Below are 25,401 nucleotides of genomic sequence, written 5' to 3' on the forward strand. Positions count from 1 at the left end.
ACACAGTAACTCTATTTTCAGTTTTTTGAGTAACCTCCAAACTGTTCTCTACATAGTGGTTGTATTAACATACATTCCCACCAACAACATATGAAAGTTTCCTTTTCTCCACATCCTCGCCAGCATTTGTTATTGCCTGCCTGTTTTTATGTTTGTTTGTTTATTTTTTTGAGGCAGAGTTTCACCCTTGTTGCCCAGGCTGGAGTGTGATGGCATGATCTTGGCTCACTGCAACCTCCACCTCCCAGGTTCAAGGGATTCTCCTGCCTCAGCCTCCCAAGTAGCTGGGACTACAGGCACCTGCCATCATGCCCGGCTAATTATTGTAATTTTAGTAGAGACGAGGTTTCACTATGTTGGCCAGGCTGGCCTAGAACTCCTGACCTCAGGCAATCCACTAGCCTTGGCCTCCCAAAGTGCTGGGATTACAGGCATGAGCCACCATGCCCGGCCTTACCTGCCTTTTTGAGTGGGGTGAAATGCTATCTTATTGTAGTTTTGGTTTGTATTTATCTGATGATCAGTGATGTTCAGAACCTATTTGTATACCTGTTTGCAACTTGTATGTTTTCTTCTTTTGAGAATGTCTATTCAGATCTTTCGCCCACTTATATATTGGAATATTAGGTATTTTCTATAGAGCTGTTTGAGCATCTTGTTTATTCTGATTACTAATCCCTTCTCAGATGGGTAGTTTGCAAATATTTTCTCCATTCTATGGGTTGTCTCTTCACTTTGTTGATTATTCCCTGTGCTATGCAGAAGCTTTTTAACTTGACGTGATCCCATTTGTTCATTTTTGCTCTGGTTTCCTGTGCTGTGCCTGTATTGCTTAATAAGTCTTTGCCCAGTCCAATGTCCTGCACAGTTTCCCCAAAGTGTTCTTTTAGTAGTTTCACAGTTTGAGATCTAAGATTTAAGTCTTTAATCCATTTTGATTTGATTTTTTTTGATTTAGTGAGAGATAAGGATCTACTTGTATTCTTCTTCATATGGATATCCAGTCTTCCCAGCACCATTTATTAAAGAAATTGTATTTTCCCCAGTGTGTGTTCTTGGCGCCTTGGTCAAAACATGTATGGATTTATTTATGGGTTCTGTATTCTATTCCACTGGTCTATGGGTTTGCTTTTATGCTAGTATCAGGCTGTTTTCATTATTATTGCTCTGAGGTACAATTTAAAGCCAGAATGTGATACCTCCTGTTTTGTTCTTTTTGCTTAGGAGAGTTTGGGATATTCTCAGTCTTTTGTGGTTCCATATGAATTTTAGAATTGTTTCTTTTATTTCTGTGAAGAATGTCCCTGGTATTTTGATGAGGATTGCATTACATCTATAGATTACTTTGAGTAATGTGGCCATTTTAACAATGCGTTCTTTTCAATTTATTTCATCATAGTTGTACAGTTTTCATTGCAGAGATCATTCATTCCTTCGGTTAAATTGATTCCTAGATATTTTATTTTATCTGTAGCTGTTATAAATAGGATTTCTTTTTTATTTCTTTTTTAGATTGTTCACTGTTAGAATATAAAATGCTACTAATTTTTGTATGTTGATTTGATATCTTACAACTTTACTGAATTTGTTTATCTTTTCTAGTAGTTTTTAGTTGATGTCTTCAGGTTTTTCCAAATATAAAATCATGTCACCTGCAAACAAGGATGATTTGCATTCTTCCTTTCCAATTTGGATGCCCTCTATTTCTTTCTCTTGTCAGTCAGTCCAGGAGACTAAGGTCAGTCAGTCCGGTTTTGCTCTCTGCTGTACAGGGCAGCACCGAATTCAATGCAATGTCTCACAATTGCTGTACTCTCCCTCCCCCAAGCACAAAGATTCTCTTTCTGTGCCACCAGCTGCTGCTGGGGAAGGTGAGAAGGTGACGTCAGGGATTCAAGACTTTTGTTTTTTTTTTTTTTTTCCTCTTCAGTGCCTCTTTTAGTGGTATGAAGTTACAACTAGGTACTGAGAGTGCTCACCTGATTTTTGGTTCTTATGAAGGTGTTTTTTGTGTGTAGATAGTTCTTAAATTGGTATCCTTGTCGGGGGACAATGGCTGAAGCATTCTATTCCACCATCTTGCTCTGCCTTCATCTATTATTTTCCTATTGATTGGAGAATTTCTTTCTATATTTTGAATACGAATACCTTTTTGCTTATATGTGCTATAAACCTCTTACCTCAGCTCCTGGCTTATCTTTAGTTATGGTAAATTTTGATTAACAGAAGCTCAATCTTAATATATTTATATTAATACATTTGTATTTATTATTCATTAATTTTTATTTTAAACTTTGTTTAATCCTATGAAATCTCTTCCTGCTCAAAGTTCAGAACATCAGGATGTATTTCTAAACCTTTTAAAGTTTTTCTGTCATATTTGTAGAATATTTTTGTATGACTGTAAGTAAAAACAAATTACCACATTCTTGTGTAAAGAAAATTAGGTACTCCACCATCCTATAGTAAGTAATTCTCTGCAACATCTATCAAATTTCCATTTACTTATTGGTCTGTTTCTGTACTCTCTAAACTGTTCCAAAGTTCAATTGGTTTAACTTCTAATAGTGCTCTCCTCTCATGTGATAACACTAAAATTAGATAATTTGGTGTCCAGTGGGAAATGCAACATTTACTTGGAAGTCACATAGATATTACAACCAAAATTGCTGTCAAAGATAACTACAAATGAGGGTGATTAGGGTCCTTCTAATTTTACCTGACTTTCAAATTCATTGAGTAAACCCTCCTTTCTTTTCAGGCCTTGTATTTTTACCAAAGGTTGGTACATACAGAGAGTTTTATTACAAAGGATAAATCTTTAGTCAGGAAACCAAAGATCAAATATACTGCCAGAGACTCAAGACCCTTCTTTACAGGAACTTGCAAATCCTCAGTTTTGGCTTGTACATCCGAAGCAGAGCAGGTCACAAGTACTACGGGATCACTAAGAATAGGTTTAGAAAGAGTTTCTGTTGAGTCATTTTTGCTACTGGTGTAAAAGCAGAAGAGGTGACTTAAAGCACCACAGCAAATAAGGTTTTCATACTTTGCACAATATGATGGAGCTATTGAGGAGAGAAAATAGTAATAACAACTTGGTTGCTGAATAGCATGTTAAATTTAATAGTATAAGCTTTACAATTTGGGAGATCCTAGAAATGTAGTTCTCTATATAATATATTGAATTCTAATTAAAAAGCAGAGTAGCAATCTCATCATAACACTGTTTTATTAAGAGTATTTTCTCACAAAATATCTCAAGACTTTGGTATCTGATATTTCATTTGAAGTTTAACTTTATACCAATATTTTGAGCATAATTAAGATAAAAATGACATACAATTTACTGTCTATACTTGACTTTTATAATTTGATAATTTTTATATAAGTATACTTTCAAAAAACCCCTGCCACAATAAAGATAATGAACATATCCATCAGCCCTAAAGATTGCCTGTGTCCCTTTGAATCACTCTCTTTTTCAGTTGTTTACCCCACATTCATCTTAAGGAAAATATCAAATGCTTTCTGTCAGTAGAGATTAGTTTGCGTTTTCTAGGAACTTACATTTATGGAATCCCACAGTATGTACTCTTGTTTTTTATTTGTCTAGCTTCCCTCATTTAATGAAATTATTTCAAAATTTATTCATATTTTACCATACTTTAAAATGTATCCATGTTTTACCATGTATTGATGGCTCATTCCTATGAATTACATAGTAATATTCTATTGTGTGAATATCTCACAACTGGTTTATCCTTTCAACTGTTAATAGATATTTAGATTGTTTACAGTTTTGAAATACGACAACTAAAACGTCTATGAACATTTGTATAGAAATCTTTGAATGGGCCTTCTTTCATTTCTTTGGGGAAATACTTGGAATTAAGTTGATAGATCATACAGTATATTAAGAAATTGCCTGTAATCCCAGCACTTTGGGAGGCCGAGACGGGCGGATCACAAGGTCAGGAGATCGAGACCAGCCTGGCTAAATACGGTGAAACCCCGTCTCTACTAAAAAATACAAAAAACTAGCCGGGTGAGGTGGCGGGCGCCTGTAGTCCCAGCTACTCCGGAGGCTGAGGCAGGAGAATGGCATAGACCCGGGAGGCGGAGCTTGCAGTGAGCTGAGATGCGGCCAGTGCATTCCAGCCTGGGAGACAGAGCGAGACTCCGTCTCAAAAAAAAAAAAAAAAAAAAAAAGAAATTGCAAAACTGCTTTCCAAAGAGGCCTTACTCTTGCCAGCAGTATATGAGAGTTCGGTTCCTAAATAGCCTCAATGACGCTAAACATGGTGTATATTTTTAATTTTTAGTAGATAAATAGGTACACACGGGATCTTGATGTGCTTTGAAATTAGACATCTCTAATGACTAAGACGTTGACCATCTTTTCATGTTCTAATTTACTATAGGTATAATTTCTTCTGTGAACTATCTTTTGCCCATTTAAAAAATTTCATTGACAAATACTTTTTATTATTGAATTTACAGAGTTATTAATATATTTATCAAACAAGTCTTTTATCGAATATTTTATTTAACATTTCTTTTTCTCAGCCTATGGATTATTTTTATTATTTAAACTGTGTTCTTCAAATAGTAGAAGTTTTTTTAAAATGTGTTGATTTTAAGCCCAGTATTTCCTTTTTTGAATGGATTGTTTTTGGTGTCACATGTAACAAATGTTTTTGCCTAATCCAAAGTTTTTGCCATTATATTTTTCCATAGAAATTTTAGGTTCTACATTTAGATAAAATCAATTTTGAGTTGATAATTAAATTATGATGCGAGGTGTAAATCGAAGTTTATTGTTTTAAATAAGTGTATCCAATTGTTCAAGCACCATTTATTGAAAAGGCTATTCTGTCTCCAGTGAATTACCTTTTCATTTACTCCCTGTTCAATTTCATTGATCTGTTTGTCTGTCTTTATGCCAATACTACGCTGTAGTTGGCTGTGACTTTTTAACAAGTTTTAAAACCAGGTAGTGTTAGCTCTTCAAATGTATTCTTCCTGTTCAAGGTTTATTTGGCTGGTCTAAGTACTTTGTATTTCCATATGAACTTTAGAATCACCCTGTCAATTTTTTTCAAAAGCACCTTCCAGAATTTTTATTAGGAATACATTTAATTGACTGATATATTTTTGGGAGAATTGATATCTTCAATAGAATAAATTGTGCCCCTCCCAAGTTCATGTATTAAAGCCCTAACCCTCACTGACTGAATTTGGAGATAGGGCTTTTGAGGGTGTAATTAATACTAAATGGTATCATCAGTGGAAATTCACAATACATATTTGAATGGAGCCATAATCTAATCGAATCAATGTCCTCAATATGAAAAGGAAGAGGCGTCAGGGATCTCTTTTTTTAAATTCCACAGTTCTCTCTCCACACACGCAGTTCAGCAGAACTAAGTACATTCATATTGTTATGCAACTCTCACTGCCATCTGTGTCCAGAACCTTTTCATCTTCTGAAGCAAAAACTCCTTATCACGTGAGGATACAGCAAGCATGTGGACATCTCAATCCAGGGAGACAGGCATTACTAGAAGCAATGGTTCAGGCATCTTGATTTTGGACTTCAAGCCTCTAGAACTGTGAGGAAATAAACATCTCTTGTTTAAACCATTTAGGCTGTAGTATCTTTTTACTGCAGCCTGGTCAGACTAATATAATATCTAACAATGTTGAACCGTTTAACCATGAACACTCAATTTTTTCACTGCATTACTTGTCCTTCTACAGATGTTTTATAGTTTCCAATACATGCCTTTTGCATCTCATTATTAGATTCATTCTGAAGAATTTCATTTTTATGCTACTGTAAAAGCATTTTAAAATTTCAATATCTGTCCATCACTAGTACACATAAATAAAACTATTTTAATATCATTTTTTCTTTAATGTTACAACTTTGCTAGATTCACTTATTAATTTAAAATTTTTTATAGTATTCTATCAGATTTTCTACATAAACATTTATTTCACTTGCAAATAAAGATTATTTCTTCTTCCTTTTCAATCTGGATGCATTTATTTCTTTTCCATGTCTAATTGCACTTGTTAGAACTTTCCAGTGCAGTGATAGAGGATTTAAAAGAAGATATCTTGTGTTATTCCTGACCTCAGAAAAAAGGCATTCAGTCTTTTACCATTTTTTATGATGCTATATGTAGGTTTTTCACAGTTGACCTTTACTAGGTTGAGGATTTCTTTTTTTAATTCCTAGTTGGTAAGAATTTGTATCAACAGTGGATTTGGGATTATGTCACTTACTTTCCTGCTTGTGTTGAAAGGATTATATGGATTTCCTTTATTAGTTTGTTAAAATTGTGAATTATATTGATTGAACTTTGAAGTGTAAGTCAACATTCATTTCTGTTAAACCCTATTGTATCATGACATATTTGTATATGTTGATGAGTTTGATTTGGTTTTTATTTATTTGAATACCATCTTTATGTTTACATTTATTAGAGTTGTTGTTCTGTTGTTTTCTTAATAATGTCCTTGTCTGGTTTTAATGTCAGGATGATTTTGAATTCATAGAATAAATTGAAAAATATATCCTCCATTTCAATTTTCTGGAAGGTTGTTAAGTGTTAATATGTTATGTTTAACTTCATCTTTTCCCTTTTGGTTTCTCTTGTGACCCATGGTTTAAAATAGGTTATTTAGTTTTAGGTTATTTTAACCTATTTAAAATAGGTTATTTAGTTTTCAAATATGTATTGTGAATTTTCAGATACATTTCTGTCATTGATTTCTCACTTATTTCCATATGGTCAAACAAAACAAATAAAATAGCTTGTATAACCTGAATCATTACAAATTTATAAAGACTTTTCTTAGGGCCCAGAACACAGTCTAGTTTGGAAAAACTTCTATGTGGATTTGAAGAGAATGTGCAGTTTGTTCTTTTTGGGTTGGAGCGCTAGTCTGAATGTCAATTAGGTAAAGTGAGGTGGGCATTTTGTTCAAGGCTTCTATGTCCTTACTTATTTTCAATTTATCCTGTCAATTATTAAAATAGGGAAATGCAATCATATTAAAATTGTGAATTTTGTTTTAGTTCTAAGAGTTTTATATTCAAGTGTTTTGAAGTTATGTCAATAGGTGCTTTTTTCTTTTTTTTTTTTTTGACGGAATCTTAGGCTGTCGCCCAGGCTGGAGTGCGGTGGCGCCATCTCGGCTCACTGCAAGCTCTGCCTCCCGGGTTCGCGCCATTCCCCTGCTTCAGCCTCCCGAGTAGCTGGGACTACAGGCGCCCGACACCACGCCCGGCTAGTTTTTTGTATTTTGAGTGGAGACGGGCTTCACCGTGTTAGCCAGGATGGTCTCCATCTCCTGACCTCGTGATCCACCCCCTCGGCCTCCCAAAGTGCTGGGATTACAGGTGTGAGCCACTGCGCCTGGTGTAGGTACTTTTAACGTTTGATTAGTGATGTCGTCTTGATGGATTGACTGCTTTCTCAAGATAGCTTTTGTTGTTGTTTTGCTGCTTTTATTATCAAAGGCAATATTTTTGTTGCAAAATATACTGTCACTCTAGCCTACTTTTGATTGTGTTATCATGATATAACTTTCCTCATCCTTTTATTTTTCTTTTTAGATAGTTTTAAAGGACAATTAAAAATTGTATATATTTATGGAGTACAATATGTATTTTGATATATGTATACATTGTGGAATGGCTAAATTAAGCTAATTCATTCTTTTGCTTTTAAACTATTTGTGTCTTACTAATTAAAACGTGTTTCTTACGTGCAGCATATAGCTGGATTTTGTTTTGTTATCTAACCTGATAATCTCTACATTTCACTTAGGGAATTTAGGCCACTTAGAGTTCATGTGATCATTAATAGAGTAAATTTTAAATTCATATTCTTGCCATTATTTGTCTTTGTTCTTTGTCCCATCTTTCTAATTTCCTATCTTCTTTTGCATTAATCATACATTATATATGATTCCTTTTCATTTCTAATATTGCCTATTTAATGATACAATACTTGTAGTTGTTGTAGCATTTAAGTGGTTGGTTTAAAATTTAAGTTATGCATCTTTAACTTATTACAGTCTGCCTTTTATTAATAGTGTGCCTATTTACACACAAGATAAGAACTTCACAACAGTATATTTTGATTTTCATCCCCCTGATTTTATATTATTCTCATACCTTTATTTATACTTATGTTATACATATCATAATATATTTTATACTTTTAAATAGTAATTTATGTTTAGATAGATTAAAAACAATAAAAAAATTCATATATCTGACAGTGTATTTCACATTTCTGGGTCAATGTCAACATTTTACATCTGCTACAACCTTCCAAAGCAGTGATTTGGCTCTGATGGATTGAAGATAGCCCCAGAAAAGTCAAATTATAGATCCTTTTGGTTTGTCCAGTTATTTTGCCATGTAACTGGATTTGTTGATCTTAGGATTCCTAGGCTTTTCAATTTTTTAAGTAGTTCTATTTCTATGTTACGTTCCCAAACAAAACTAAAAAATCATTTGTCTTTGCTTCACTTCTGTAAGAATTTAAACCTCAATAATCCTACCTAAGTAATTTTGGCTCAAAATTTATTCATAAGTCTTTTTCTCTAGTATTTACAGTACATAAAAAAACATATTTCTATATTCAAGCTATTTATTATTTCAGGGTATTAGCATTCCATGGGGAAGGTTGAATTGCTGAGCAATTCATTTTAAATATTTATAGCTTAAATAGAAATTAGTCTTCATTTCGATACGTAGTAGGAGGAGATGGTCTTCCTAAAGGGAGGAGTGATTGTTGCCCAGAATCTATCCAAAGCTTAATGTAGGGTCATTCATATACTAAGAATCACTTTTGCCTTCTTTGCCCACCATATCCTGTCCCATTTATTAAAGTCTTTTAAACATTTCCTTTCAATATATCAGTAAGATACAGTTTTATCTTGCTGTTAAAGAATCCTCTGTTCATTAGATTTTAATAAGGTAATATAGTACTAATTTTAAAATTAAATCTATGGAAGTAAATAGATACATGAGAAATGATGGGATCATGTAGATGGAGCTAGGTGGGAATTTTGACAGAAGAGTTACTGAAGTAAACCATTTTTAATAATCTCATTGCTCTGAATATGGAAAAATATTTTATACGAATCCTTTAACTATATAGTATATTCAGTTTATGATTAATATTCACTGTGAGCATATTGTAGTTTCGTATGTAAAATTTTTAGATGCAAGAGCAGTATTTCTATTACCCATGACTCACTTTTGAAACTAATGTCCAGTGGTTCTTGAATAGCATTGTAAATTACTCAGCAAATCACCAATAAAAGGATAGAAGATAACTTCATAGACTAAATTATACATTTATGATATTTCAAATATGTATCGGTTACCTTATATGGGAGACTTTAACGTTAATACATTTAAACAAAAAAAAAATGGAGTTTTCTCCATGCATATAAATTGAGAAATTACTTTTTGACACTTCTAATTTACAGGAGTCCTGGCATAAAAGTGAGAAATGTGAATGTCTCTTTCTTCCCACTCTTGAATCTACATAAAGATTAATCTTCCTGCTAAGTAAGGTGGAGTTATCAATCATTCATGCCTCCAAATGTCAGATGCTAAGAACACACCAGACAATAAGATTAGATTCTTTTGTTGTTTAAAATAAAATAAATTTCATCTTTTTGAAAAAAGAGTAAAAGAGAACTTTTGAATTACATTTCTTATTACAAATTATTTAATAATAGAATAATTCCAAAGATGATTATGTAATTCCTTCACCAAAAAATAGATTTATCAAAAAATGTATAGATGGATTAGTTCTATGATGTTTTGTTATACAAAATTAAGTTTGAATTTTGATTTTCAGATTATTTGCACATTTGGTTGATCATCCTCTTTGATCTTTCATTTCTTTACTTTTGTTCACATTACTATAACATGTATATATTTAGCTCTCTGATCTTACCTGGCAAATATTTGCAAATATTTGCAAATATTCCTTCTGTAACCAATGGTGCTGGCTAGTTTTATTTGGGCCTTTTACATAACTAAATAGAAGCTCACCAGGAATTTAACTTTCTATAGATATATAAGTTCAAACACCTGCTCTTCTCCCTGTCCTTATGGACTCCTGCTAACAAGGGACTTAACTTTGATAAGGCAGAAATACCAAGATCTTGATTATAACTTGATAAGGCAGAGATACCAAGATCTTGATTATTCATGGAGAGGTCACTGCACTGTTCACTAGGAAACAATAGTTTGCTAAATTTGGCAACTTTAATATGAATAATTGCTTTCTCTTTTAATTTCCTTTTATCAGTCTCAGTATTATGAGGTATTATTTGCCACCATTTTTAATTTAGATATAATCTTATGTAACCTATGCCTAATATTTTCTATATTTTAGTTATCTAAAATAGATTGGTATAAGACCATGAGTTTTAAGATTATCTAGATTCTGTTCAAATTCTGTTAAAATCTTTTGTTGTTTTTACAAATCTTGGTAAATAAAAAAAATCTGAGTATAGTATCATTTTGTACCAGATTATCAAGCAACCTAAATTGCTCATGTTTAGTTTCTATCTAAAGTGGAAAAATTCTGATTGGCAATTTTAAAAGTTTCAAATTGACAATAAAATTAGGAAAAGTCCAATGCAGACATGATGCTTTCAGTTTCGCATTACGGAATCAACCCGAGTATGATACAGCAACAATAAGCTCTTACCTCCTATAAGAGTGGACAGCTGGTGTGCCAGAGACTTATGCAAGAATTATCAATCCAAAAAAGAAACAGAGCCAGAATAAATGCAGATATCTCGACAATGGTTTTCTTTTTATGCTAAACTCTTATGGCATGTCATGCATGCAAATCAATCTGATTGTCAATCTTAAAACAACCACAATCAAATTCAACAGCTAGCAGAAGACAAGAAATAACTAAGATCAGAGCAGAACTGAAGGAGATAGAGACATGAAAAACACTTCAAAAAACAATGAATCCAGGAGCTTGCTTTTTTTTTTTTGAAAAGATTAACAGAATAGCTAGACCGCTAACCAGACTAACACAGAAGAAAAGAGAGAATTAAATTGACACAATAAAAAATGATAAAGAAGATATTACTACTAATGTCACAGAAATACAAACTACCATCAGAGAATACTACAAACACCTCCACATATAAACTAGAAAATCTAGAAGAAAAGGATACATTCCTGGATACATACAGCCTCCCAAGGCTAAATCTGGAACAAAGTCAAATACCCGAACAGACCCATAGCAAGTTCTGAAATTGAGGCAGTAATTAATAGCCTACCAACCAAAAAAAAGCCCAGGACCAGACACATTCACAGCTGAGTTCTACGAAAGGTACAAAGAGGAGCTGGTAACATTGCTTCTGAAACTATTCCAAGTGACAGAAAAAGAGGAACTTCTCCCTAACTCACTTTATGAGGCCAGCATTATCCTGATACCAAAACCTGGCAGAGACACAAGAAAAGAAAATTGCAGGCCAATATCCCCGATGAACATCGAAGAAAATCCTCAATAAAATACTGGCAAACCGAATCCAGCAGCACCTCAAAAAGCTTATCCACCATGATCAAGTGAACTTCATCCCTGGGATGCAAGGCTGGTTCAACATACGCAAATCAATAAATGTAATCCAGCATATAAACAGAACCAAAGACAAAAACCACTTGATTATCTCAATAGATGCAGAAAAGGCCTTTGACAAAATTTAACACTCCTTCATGCTAAATACTCTCAATAAACTGGGCAGTGATGGAGCACATCTCAAAATAGTAAGAGCTATTTATGACAAACTCATAAGCTGCTGTGTTATTGTTAGTGTTAACCTTCATGATGATATAAAAATTGACTACTCACTTCTACTTCTCTCTTCTCCCATGAGGAATCAGGCTTGATGCTGTTTTACCTGTCTTACCTTTCTGCAGGGTCAACATTGCTCATGCTACCAACTCTTCAGCCAATCTCAAGGTCCAGGATTCCCAACCATTCCACCCTGTCAACTGACATGATTCCAGGATTCCCCTGCCTTTACGTTAATCTATTGGAACACCTCTCTTAACTGACACTGCAGTGCAACCTCTTCTTCAGACTTCCTGCCACCATCAAGCATGAAAGGGAATCCAGAAGAAACACAGAGCTATTTTTTGCATATTTCTCAATGGTTTTAACTGAAGGAGATTTGGTTGAACGTTTTTGTGTGTTTACTATTAGACAAGTAGTTATTGGACATACATTATGCATAAGGCACTGTGCTATATAATGATTAAACAAAACAGATATGCTCCCCTTTTTATGAAGCTTATAATTTAGTAGGGAAAAACTGATTTTATAGAGCATAACTTTTCATTATAAAACAGGAGCTTCAAATATAAAGGGAATTCAGAATGTTATTCACTTCTCCAGTGAAAAATTATGTCGTAATATTGAATAGGATGTCTTGTTTTGCTTATTTTCATGCAGAGACCTTTGCCCTCACCTACTCCCTTTTATGAAACATAGCTTTTAACAGTCCACCTTGGCAATTACTGTAATTAGACTGTAGTTATCTCCCAGGCAAGGGGATAAATTTAACCATTATTTTATATGCCACCTCTTAAGTTGTTGGAAAATAAAGTTGCCCAGAATTCCTCCCTCGTTTTAAGTGCTAACAACTGAAGAGTAACATTAAGTATTTGTGACTATAATAAAAGTCATAATATCTAACTTAATCACCAAATGGATTTGATTTTAACAGACAGGGTTCTTTTCTGGCACTGTATTTATTTCAACATTTTATTCATGATGAAAGCAAATCAACATGTATAAAAGAAAACACTTTCAGAAAGTTAACTGCAAATAGGTAATATTGAACTAAAATTATATTAAAAATTCCTGAAGCTTAAACATTAATTGATACTATGCATAAGTAAGACCAATACCTGGTAAGTGAAAACCAACCTAAACACTGATGTTCTGCATTAAACACTAACCATGACTACAATTAGCATAAAAAGTGATTTTGGTAAATCAACCTTCATATTTCCCAAACTGATGGAGTTATAGATCATACATTTTAAAGTTTACAGAACAAACTTTTATTCATTGAGTAATAATCACAAATCCAGCCTTAGCACCAGAGAGCTTAAAAAATTGTACTTAGTTGTAAAAATTATGCCTTTACCATTTAATCATGATGTGACTTTAAAACAATAAACATAATTAAAAATTTGAGTGAATTTATAGAAATATACATCCATAAAAAAAGAAATCTAACTCAAAAAGTACACGAGAAATACAACTAAAAGAAATTGACATATTAATAGACACGACACAGTAGGGTGATGCAAAATACACAAGGTAGAGTAATTTTGGAAAGAGAAATAAAAAATGAATACATGGGCAGAAGGACTTTATGGTCTCTATTGTTTAATATAGAATCTGATTATTCATAATAGTCTTATGGCTATAATATTCACTTATTAACCATGTGATATAGCTTCAAGATATGGAAATGATATTATTAGAAAAACAGACGAAAGTAGACATAAACAAAATAGTTGTGAGACAATTAAGCATATCTTCAGTCATTGACAGAGTAAGCAGTGAATCCACAACCAAATGGACTTGAATGTGATGACCTGTTTGTAGATAAGAGAAGCCTCTATCATAGTCTGTGTTGTCTAAATTGTTTTGCACAACTGTTTTCAAAATAAAAAATGATAATTAAAAAATTACAGTTAATGAAACCAGAAATAATAAGGCTATAATTTTATTATTAAAAAATCAGTGAGTCTTAATACTAATACATGTTAAGAGCAAACAAGAGCAACAAAAATAACAATAAATATCCTGATTATATAAGAATTTATAAAGTAATTATTTTGGATCAGAAGAAAAACATAATTAGAGAATATTTTGAAATTAATAATTTGGATACTACAAATGAAAATGTAACAAACATCACAAAGGTCAAATTGACAAAGGTCATCTAACAAACATCACAAAAGTCAAATTTTTGTAGCAAATAAGTATATCCACAGTAAATTAAATACTGAGTCAAATTACGTGTAATTCAAAGCTCTATGTCATGCCACCTTCCTTCTTCAATGTTTACCTTGTTCTTGTATTGATTTTTAAGTTTAAAAAACACAAGTTTGTAAAGCAAATAGTTAAATTGTAGGAAGTTAAAAAGTCAAATATATTTGGTTTCTGTTCAGAAATGTTTTAATCGACATATGTAATACACACATAATGATATTACCGAATTCATGCGTTTCACTGTGTAAATTTCAGACTCTTTCATGCTAAAATCTCTTCACAGGTGTAGAAGCTGAAATCAGCACAGTTCTGATTATTTAAATGCAACAAAAAGAATAAATACATAAAGATAATTTCAAGAGGCTTAAAACTGTTTCAAAGCTCACTCTGATTTGAAAATTTGAAAATTAGTTTAGTTAAAATAAACTGAAAAATTAAATTAAAAGTGTCATATTCTGAGTGGGAGATCTGAGATACAGGAATTCATGAGCATATTTTGGGAAACAGAAAGCCATGATTCCAGCAAAATCATTTCAAATGTCAACAAGTACAGAAAAGCATACTGCAAATTCACTTGACTACTGAAGTGAATTTCATACAAATGAATCATAGGAATTATTTTATAAATGCCATTCAGAAATCAAGAATAAGAATGTTTATGGTGATCCCTTTTAATATTTCAAACTTAACAAAGATAGCATTTTACTAGACTTGGATTAACCAGTGAAACAGCCTATTAGTGTGCCATCAACATTTAATTCTTGATGAAATCATCTAATAATATATGGCCATTATTTAATTATTGATGCTTTCCAAAGGCACTTATTAACCCAAAGTGAGTTTCTGAAATTGAATATTTAACAACACAAAAATAGACATTTTTATATTACATCTTGGGAGCTCGTCTCCCAAATACTTCATTATTTCTGCAGTATTTTTCAGTACCCTGGGCTTATCTGTTTCTTTCTTGATTATTTTTGCTTGCTTTTTAGCACTGGGGAAATAATTTCTCTTCTATTTACAGCAGTTCAAAAAGGGTGACATATAAGACAGTAGAAAATAAAGCTTAGAAAAGTGTATTCAGTATAAGTATGTAGTGCTACATTAGAGAACAAAGAGTAAAAAGTGTTATTTTATCTATTACAAACTAAAGAAAGAGAACCATCCTTTAAAATTATCTGTTTTTGCTAGAGAGTTAAGGAAAAGCAGAAGTTCTCACATGGGACACAGAAGTCTTAAATTATTTTAAGGTTTTAGTTAATTTATTATAAAAAAATAAAAAAGGTTTTTAGCTCTATTCTTGGACACTCCACTCATAGATAAAATTTCAGCAGTGCCTTGGTGTCTAGCTCAAATGTTACCTTCACAATGCTCCATCATCGTGGCAATTATTTTATTTATTTTTAGAACTGGTATGTTTATAATTCTATATTTTATTGTGTTTTTGAGCATATTAAGCCTTTTTATTTTAAAATCATACTTATAATATGCTTACAGTATGAACACCCTATGGGTGGTTTATATTGCTTGTCATTTGTCCAAAGTTTTATGTTATCTTCTCTCTTCTATGCCTGGTTATTATTACTTTGGTGACTGATGTTCTGAAAATAATTTTGAAGATCACTTCAGATGTAGGGTAATTTTTCCCCTAGTTCCGTAGTTTCTATCTATCAGCTGGAGCAACTTGGGTCATGGTAACAAGCTCATTGTGGTGTCACAAGATGCTTTCAGCTTTTGCAAGGAAGAGCAATTTCTGACAGGTGCAGCACACATTACTAGTTGGAGTTAATTATTTCCTTAAACATTAAATCTCACTCAAGAGCTTTAATGTCATCTTATGTTTGTAAAGCTTTTGGGTAGTTGCCATGAAAAAAGATAAGCATTGTACAAAAATCAGTGTGAAATGGGAAATCAATGTGATGACATTTATAATGACTCCAAGGTTTAAAATGTGCTGTTCCCACAGGAAATACCATCCAATTAGTATACAATATTGTGATAAAATATAATATATATAATTAAAATGAATAATTCATGAGAAAATAAATTATTTTTATAAAGTATTTTTTATTTTAAATTTGTGTATTCTTTTTTCAAATGAATATTTTTATTATGGCATACATTTTTAAGTTTTTAGGACCCAACTGATAAATAAGCGAGACTGTGAGTTATATATTTTGACCTACGAGAAACATGAAATAAAAAAATAAAAGTCAAACAGTAAGAATTCTCTGAAGTAAAAATGCTTGGGAGCCTTTGCTCTAGCACTTTTAGTCTACCAAAATCTCTACTCAAGATACTTCAGTGAGCAATTACAAACACACTTGGAAAAATTAAAAATTAGAAACTTTCAGCAAAGAATGAGAAATTCTCAGGAAAGAAATAAAAGATATAAAATTGGACCAAATCAAAATACTATAACTGGAAAAGAGAACAACCTAAATAAATGCTGAAAGGATGGGCTCGACGGTAGGATAAATGGAATAGAGGAAAATATCAGTGAATTGGAAGATAAAACAAAGACATTAATATGATCAACAAAGAGGAAATGGGCTAAAAAGATGCACTGAGCCTCAGGGACACGCTGGACTTTAACAAATGATCTAATGGTTATGTCACTAAATGCCTAGAAAGATAAGAGAAAGAAAGCAAGACTGAAAGTTACTTGAAGATATAATGGCTGAAAACAAAATTGAAAATTTGGCAAAATACATACATCTACAGGTTCAAGATGCTGATTGAACCCCAACAGGATACATACAAACAAACCATGTCAAGACAAAACATAATAAAAATTCTGAAAAACAAAGCTAGAAAGAAAAAAAATAAGCTTGAAAGCAATCAGTTAAAATAACACCTTTTTTACAGGGGTTAAAGAAAAATGTGAATGATTGAGGATTTCTCAGGGAGGGAGAAAGGAAGCAGCACAATATTTTAAAAATACTGCAGTAATAGAAATGTCAATCCAGAATCTCATATTGAGTAAAAATATCCTTCAAGAGAGAAAGGGAAATCGAGACATTCTTAGATAAAGGAAAACTATGAGAATTTATCACCAGCACATCTACTGTAAAAGAATGGCTAAAGGAAGCTCTTTAAATGGAAAGGAAACTACAGAAGAGTAGGAAGAAAGAACTAGGTAAGCAAAACAGAAGGCATATCTTTCCTACAGTTTTCTAAATTATGTTTGAGGATTGAAGAAAATTATATCACTCTTTGGGTGTTGTTCTGATTGTATGTAGAGGAAACATAAAACAACTATATTATAACTGGAGGAGAGTAAAGGAATGTAAAGGGAATTTAGATTTTCAGATTTCGCTCAAACAAGTAAGTGGTAATATAAGTAGATGATCATATGCTATGCACACATAATATAATATAGAAATATAGATAAATAGTGATAAAAAGCTATCAAAAAGATACACTTAAAACACTGTAGAGAAACCAAAATGTAAGTCAAAGAAAATTCATGTAATTGACAAGAAGACAGGAAAAAAAAACCACACAAAATACAGAAATTAAGCATTAATTTACATTTCAAAGTAATGCATTGATTAAAGAAGTTGCAATGCAAATTAGAAAATATTTTGAACTGAATAGTAATAAAAATGCAGGAAAGTAAAACTTAGAAGAAGCATCGAACTCATGCTAGAGGAAAATCGATAGCATTAAAGGCATATATTGCAAAAGAAGAAAGACTGAAAATTGATTAAGAATCTATCACAAGTTAGCTAGCATTCATAAACAAAAAAACTAACTCAAAGAAAATGACAGTAATGAAAAGTCAATGAAATGGCAACCAGAAAAAAAGAGGATCATCTAATCTTAAAGTTAGTTGTTTATAATTAATAAAATTGTTATAATCTTGGTAAAATTGATAAAGAATAGAAGACAAAATGCTGAAGTGATAAATGTCAAGACAAAAGGAGAGCATCAATACAGAATCAATACACATATTTTAAAATTCTGTGTTTAATAGAAATAATTCTGTCAATGACTATAAAATGTAGAAGAAACAGCCATATTCTGGAATAACACAAGTCACCCAACTCACCAAATGGAAAATAAAAAACATGAATATTCATACAATTATTAAACCTAACATGTATGTAATTTAAAATATTTCCAGAAAAGTCATATTCATTTCAAGGTTGCTTTACCGCTGATTTCTATCAAATATTTGAGAAAGACATAACATTTATGTTACATAAAATTATTCCAGAGAAAAGAAAAAATTGGAAATAGTTCTTAATTAATTCTGGGAAGTCGTGCCCTAGTTAACAAAAATATGACTAGATTTTACATTATAAATACAAGTCAGTGAACTAATAAATGGCATTGAAAGAAAATCCTAAGGAAAACATTAGCTAATTTAGTAAATCAATACATTAAAAGGATAAACATAATTAATTTGTGTTACAGAAATAAAAAATTGGTTTGACATTGAAAAATAAATGAATAGAATATAGAAAAAAAGGATCCTCAATAGATGCAGAAATGATATTTGATAGAATTAAATATTCATAATATAGTTGTGTAGCACATAATGACATTTCAGTCAATGATGGACCATATAGATGATGGGGGTCCCATAATATTATAATACTGTATTTTTATTGTACCTTTTCTATGTTTAGATATGTTTAAATATACAAATTGTTACCATTGTGTTATAATGGCTTACAGTATTCAGTACAATAACATGCTTTACAGGTTTGTAGCCTAGAAGGAGTAAGTTGCACCAGCTAGCCTAGTTGTGTAGCAGGCTGTACCACCTAGGTTTGTGTAAGTTTATTCTATGATGTTCCTACAAGGATGGCAGCTCCTAACAATGTGTTTCTCAGAACATATGGATCTCTAAAATGCAATGCATGACTGTAAATGTTTATTTAATAAATGTTGTTTACAAAATTAACATAGAGCAAGCAATTATTTTTAAAGACATAGTGTGAAACTCCTCTGTCTAAAATCAATAACAAGGAAAAAAATGCCTATTTTTGTCATACCTTTTCAATTTTGTATGGGAGATCCTAGCAATTGCAGTAACACAAGAATGTGAAATAAACACAGATTCTGATTTAGTTGATTTGGAGAATAAGTTGGGCATTGGAATCTACAAGAAGGGCTCCCCAGGTAATTCGACTGTATAGCCATGATCAAGATTCACTACATTGTGTACCATCTCTTGGGTTTTGGAGGAGCAGGTAGAATGAAACTGCATGCCCCCCTGGTTTCCTTTTTTCCTGCCTATCCTATAGGATGTCTGTGGCTGCTGCTTTGATTTTATTATTAAGGATGCTCACCCTAATATGCTGATTAAAGTTGATCTGACAAAGCCTGGAGAGAAAAGCAGAATTTGCACCCACCCTCCAGTTCATATGAGTCTTGGTCTTTCTGAGAGTTACACACAATTTTTTCTGTATCTGTGTTTTCCTTCTCTTGTTTCCTGAGACTGAACATCAGTCACTACTGATTCAGCATCTTGAGAGAAACATTAATATATTATTCAAGCCTAAGGTATAGAAATTATAAACTGTCATAGAGATGTCCCAATATTAGGTGTTTACCACAGTCAAGTCATGACATACCTATGCTATCTATGGAATTTTCTTATTTTTCATTTGTATTTTCTCAACTTTTCCCTCATTCAAATATGTTTATATGTGGTGTACTTTGTAAAAATGGAAAGACATCTAATTATTTATTTTAAAAATAAATACTTTAGCTTAGATAAATTTCATTTCTTGATAGCAGAAAGGAGTTCTGCAAAGAAATTCATCTTAATTGGTTGAAAAACTCTAAAAAATACTTCGTCTCCTCTATTCTAGCCTATTTAATTGAATTATATTTATGGTGTTTCAAAATTACATTCAGAGTATAAAAGTATTTCATTCTAGCAGCATAAATGTTAGTATCTACAAACATATCAATGTCAAATTATGATTAGCAAATAAAATATTGCAAGTGATACATGCAGCATTTTTAAAATTAAGTGAACCAGAGAAGATAATTTTCCACCTAAGTGGGTTATTATGGATGAAAATGATTGAAATTTAAAGATTAAAAAGTCCCATTAAAGGTAATTTAACTTGTAATGGCCCTACAATCTGAGAGGAAAACTAATTAAAACAAGAAATATTATCATCAAGATGCTTTTGCAGAAAGTTTATTTGTTCTAGTTGTTTTGACTCTGTTTATTTTAACCTTGCTTGGGATGATTTAAAAAGAGCAGTTATCTTCAAGCTGTTTGATAATAACAGATGTTTAAGTGTTTAAACCCTCAGAGAAAAAATACTAGATGATTAAATGTCACAATAAATTTCTTGGAAATGAGTGAATTTAAGTTCCATAGGTAAAAAAAAAAAAAAAAAAAAAAAAAAATTCATTTAAGTTGATTGAAATAATTATGTTATGATTTCAGTCTGGATTAGCCAAAATAAATATTTGTATTTTTTAAATGCTCATTTAGTAAATCTAACATGTGCTTATTTTCTATTTTCTTCAGAGAAGGAAAAGGCCATTAGAAGGAACTGCCTCTGAAGAATTAGACCTCAGCCTCACATTGCACCTTTTACACCCGAATGCTATTGCAATGAGAATTTCAATGGGCTTTGTTAATAAGGGAAATGAATTTTCTGATCTAGAAGTCGTACATTAAAAAGTAATAAATAAATTCACTCTTCATGAAGCAGCTAAGCAGGTAGAATCTACACACCCTCTGATTTTCTTTCTTTCTTTCTTTCCCTTCCTTTCTTCCTTCTTTCCTTCCTTCCTTCCTTCCTTCCTTCCTTCCTTCCTTCCTTCCTTCCTTCCTTCCTTCCTTCCTTCCTTCCCTCCCTCCCTCTCTCTCTCCCTTTCTCCCTTTCTCCATTTGTCTCTTTCTCTTTTCTTTCTTTCTTTCTTTCTTTCTTTCTTTCTTTCTTTCTTTCTTTCTTTCTTTCTTTCTTTCTTTCTTTTTCTTTCTTTCTCTTTCTTTCATTCTTTCTTTCTGTCTTTTTTCTCTCTCTTTCCTTCCTTCCTTCCTTCCTCCTTCCTTCCTTCCTTCCTTCCTTCCTTCCTTCCTTCCTTCCTTCCTTCCTTTCTTCCTTCCTTCCTTCCTTCCTTCCCTCCTTCCTTCCTTCCCTTCTTTTTCAGATGAGATCTCACTCTGTCACCCAGGCTGCAGGTTCCAAGCGATTCTCCTGCCTCAGCCTCCTGAGTAGCTGAAATTATGGGGCACACCACCACACCCAGTTAATCTTTGTGTTTTTCATAGAGACAGGCTTTCACCATGTTGGCCAGACTGGTTTGGAACTCCTAACCTCAAGTGATCTGCCCATTTCAGCCTCCTAAAGTGGTGGGATTACAGGTGTGAGCCAATGCACCTGGCCCACACCCTCTGATTTCATGTTACATGCTCCTGAAGTTCACACTAACAGGAATTACATCCAGCACAAGGTCAGGAGTCATGAAGGATCACACCAGGTCTGGAGATTTCCTTTGTGTTTATTGGGTCCCAAGGTTAATAAAGTCCCATCAGCACCTTTGAGGTTCTGAGAGAACCTTTGCCATAGTATTCAGACTTTACAATAGATAAGTTAAAATAGTTTTAAAGAATGCCATTTCACTTTACCTGAAAACACATCGGTTATAAAACAAAACAGGCAAATTAAGAGCCAAGTAAACAGTAGTTCTTACAATTAATTCAGTTATTTATTCACTTCACAAATTTTTATGACTTCACATAAGCCAGACCCAGGGCTATATGCCATTTTTTCTTTCATTTCAACTTTTATTTTAGATGCAGGGAGTAAAAGTGCAGTTTTGTTACATGGGTACATTTACGATACTGAGGTTGGGGTTACAAAAGATCCTATCACCTAGGCATTGGTCATAGCATCTAATAGGTAGTTTTTCAGCTCTTGCCCCACTCCCTCTCTCTTCACTCTAGTAGTCTGTAGTGGCTATTGTTTTCATATTTATGCCCATGTGTACCCAATGCTTACCTCCCATTTATAAGTGAGAATATGCAGTGTTTGATTTTCTGTTCTTGTGTTAATTTGCTAAGGATAATGTAATGCACATTCCTACTTCTTATGAAATGGCCTATGTGACATGATCTCTCGGGTTATCAAAAGTGTATCATTATTTTAACAGCAAAAAGAAGCAACTAAAAATGCATACGCTTAGATGCATGAAATATTCTACCAAACATTATAAATTTATTAGTTTTAATGTTTCATATTTACTTTTAAGTAGCTAGATGTCTTTCTACTTCTTTCCTTATAATTAATTGTGTTAGTAACTTAGCAACATTCCTCATGGGAAATATACCAATTTCAACTGTATGCAGAAGGATGACATGTATACATAAGGAAATAAATAACCCAATTAATTCAATCACAGGCTTGATGATGGAACTAGATTTCATCATTTAACAATTTAATCAGCAGTTAACATGTCTTGTATTAATACACTGTTTCTAGGCACACTGATTAGTTGACTAAAGTAAAGCCAATTATTTTGGGGTTATTTACATTTGTCTGTCCCATGGCACCTCAATCTTGGTACCTTCCAAACTACATTTGCTCTTAGATCAAGTATGGTCCCACCTTACCTTCCCAGTTTTCATATCCTTTCTGATCAGAATGTGTCCTGAGTACCCACATCACGAGCATCATCAAGGTGCTTCTTTAAAATACGGGTTAGGTTTGTCCCAGGTCTAATATGTCAGAAATTGTAGATTATCCCAAGGTAATAAGTATGTACATGAAGGTTTGAGAAGCACCAGTGTATATGTCAATGAATGCTATGAACATTGCCCCACTGTATACACCAGAAATTTAGGTCTGTTCCATGAAAACTTCTCTTGCTTTCCTGCTTTAACTTCTTTTGATTCTACATATCAAATTCATTGTCTCCTTCTCTCTCCACAATTGGCAAAATCTATTGTCTTCTTTATTTTAGTTCCACTACCATAATCCCAACTGAAGACAGGTCACATTTGCCTGGTTCCCATGGGCCACTTTGATTCTACATTTTCCACTCTCTGAATTTCTTCTATACACATTCATCACAGTGCCTTCTTCAAACATATATCTCATTCCCTCTCCTCCAGTTCAAAATATTTTAGTGTCAAGCCATTGTTTATACGATTACGACAGCAATTTACACCAGGCGCGGTGGTTCACGCCTGTAATACCAGCACTTTGGGAGGCCAAGGTAGGTGGATCACCTGAGGTCAGGAGTTCAAGACCAGCCTCACCAACATGGTGAAACCCTGTCTCTACTAAAAATACCAAAAATTAACTGGCCGTCGTGGTGGATGCCTGTAACCCCGGCCACTTGGGAGGCTGAGGCAAGAGAATCGCTTGAACCCAGGAGGCAGAGGTTGCAGTGAGGCAAGATTGCACCACTGCACACCAGCCTTGGTGACAGAGACTCTGTATCAAAGAAAAGAAAAAAAAAACAATTCAAAATATGGCCTGCGATAGCAAGGCCCAGTGGGATCCTGTCCCTGCAAATGCAAAATTTTCAGAGAGGTTTTCTCTGGTTTCAAATATAAAATCCACAAACATACAAAATAATCCCTCTGGTACATTCTGTAGCAATACACTAAACCTTTATTTCCATATACATGAAACGATTCATGATTGAGTATTTGTTTCCCACAGCAGATTGTAAACCGATGGCAGCCATGGGTCTAGCCTCATCATTTTATCCCCAGTGCCTTGTATGAAGCACCCTCTGTCCACAGTTTAGGCATGCAATAACTACATCTCTTCTCCATTCTCTTTTATATAATTTCAATTATTTTATTTTTCAACATCAGAGGCAGAACCTAAATATGTTTCTTATAACCTGACTATCCTACCAACTTTTCCTGGGGCTACATTGTAGTCCTGGAAGGAGTGAATGGTTCTAAAGCATAATAGGGAAAAGAGATATATAGATATACATATATACACATATATGCACACGCACACACATACATTTTTAGTCAAGTGTCCACTGTCATCCAGGAAACCTGGTCTTTAATAAGCGATGCACAAAAACAGGCACAAAAAAATTGACCACTGGAATCCTTCCCACTTGTTGCTCCCCCTATTACTTTATGATCAGCCTTGGGAAATCTGAATCCTTTGTTTCTTTGTTTCCAAGCCAAAGCATGACCTCTCTTTAAGGATATATAAAGATATATAAAGTTTGGAATTATTATGCAGCCCTTTGCTCCCTTGTGCCTTGCTGGGGTGCCATTGGAACCCCCACTTGTGTCACTGGGTTTAGAACCTACACTTACGTGACTGGTTTTATTATCTCCCTCAAAGTAGACTGTAATTAAGGATCAAAGAATCAAGGATCAGAGTTCTTGGACCATTACTCTACAGTTTACTTCTGTTTCCCACCTCTGTTCTGTCCTCCCCAGAACATCAGGGCATCGAGGAATCTTATCTTTCCTCCTCATCTGGGAAGTAGGTTCAAGCTGCTGTTCTCAAATATTCTGTTTATGTCTCCCAATTCCCCTTAGAACATTCGATTTTGGAAAACAAACATTAGTTTCAGACTTCTTTTCTCTCTGCTCTGTTATATTCTTCCACTGTTTAAAATAAAATTTCAAAACAAAAACAAAAACACTGGAATGGCTTTCTCTGATTTGCAGAATGTCTCAAGTAAGAAATATTATTAAACCAGAAGAACATTAAATAACTTGTCTTAACCTCTGAGGATGTTCTAAATGATCTAGGGGGCTTTGTGATGGGGGGATTTCAGAGGACATTTTTCATTTCTCTATGTTGGTCAGCTATGGGAGAAATCTGTATCCCAGAACACTCATACCCTGTAAACTGGCTTAGTAACTGTATCAACAAATCATTCAGAAGGCAAAGAATAGAACTCTCACCACAGCTTTCTTTTCTCAGGAGGAGACATTAGATGTGACATTTGTGTTGAGATTGTAACCTGATTTTTTACTGACATGTTCTGTTCATTCAGGTCTGTTAACTTGAGACTATTCTAATTTTCATGTTCACTATAAAATGACCTCCTAAAACTGGGACACATTTTATTTAAAAATGCAACATATGGAAGCAAAATTGTCACATCTGTAATTGTTCACAATTAAAGAAACATGGTAACAGTGGCAAAAATAGAACCATATTTCATTTGGTGGGAACTATATTAATAAATTACTATGACTTTCAAGATTCCAAATACCTACACGTAGTATATATGAAAATACACGTATTTGTGTGTTTCTATAGCAGTGAACAATTCTGAGGATGATCTTGATAAGGCTCTAATGCTAATGGATAACATATGTTAAGTATCTTAATACTAGTAA

General features: G+C 33.2%; 2 long non-coding RNA genes across 2 annotated transcripts in view; one reads left to right on the plus strand and one right to left on the minus strand.

Annotated features, from left to right (window-relative positions):
- LOC105476961 (uncharacterized) overlaps window positions 1-10,782 on the minus strand; it is a 70,343-nt gene extending 59,561 nt beyond the window's left edge. Inside the window, exon 1 of the long non-coding RNA XR_984358.1 lies at window positions 10,761-10,782. This is a non-coding gene — a long non-coding RNA (uncharacterized lncRNA). The remainder of the gene's footprint in view (window positions 1-10,760) is intronic.
- Window positions 1-20,891, plus strand: part of LOC139359982 (uncharacterized) — a 134,507-nt gene extending 113,616 nt beyond the window's left edge. Inside the window, exon 4 of the long non-coding RNA XR_011616812.1 lies at window positions 20,587-20,891. This is a non-coding gene — a long non-coding RNA (uncharacterized lncRNA). The remainder of the gene's footprint in view (window positions 1-20,586) is intronic.
- Window positions 20,892-25,401: the final 4,510 nt, after the last annotated feature.

The sequence above is a fragment of the Macaca nemestrina genome, chromosome 19, assembly GCF_043159975.1.
Source record: "Macaca nemestrina isolate mMacNem1 chromosome 19, mMacNem.hap1, whole genome shotgun sequence".
Lineage (NCBI taxonomy): Eukaryota > Metazoa > Chordata > Mammalia > Primates > Cercopithecidae > Macaca > Macaca nemestrina.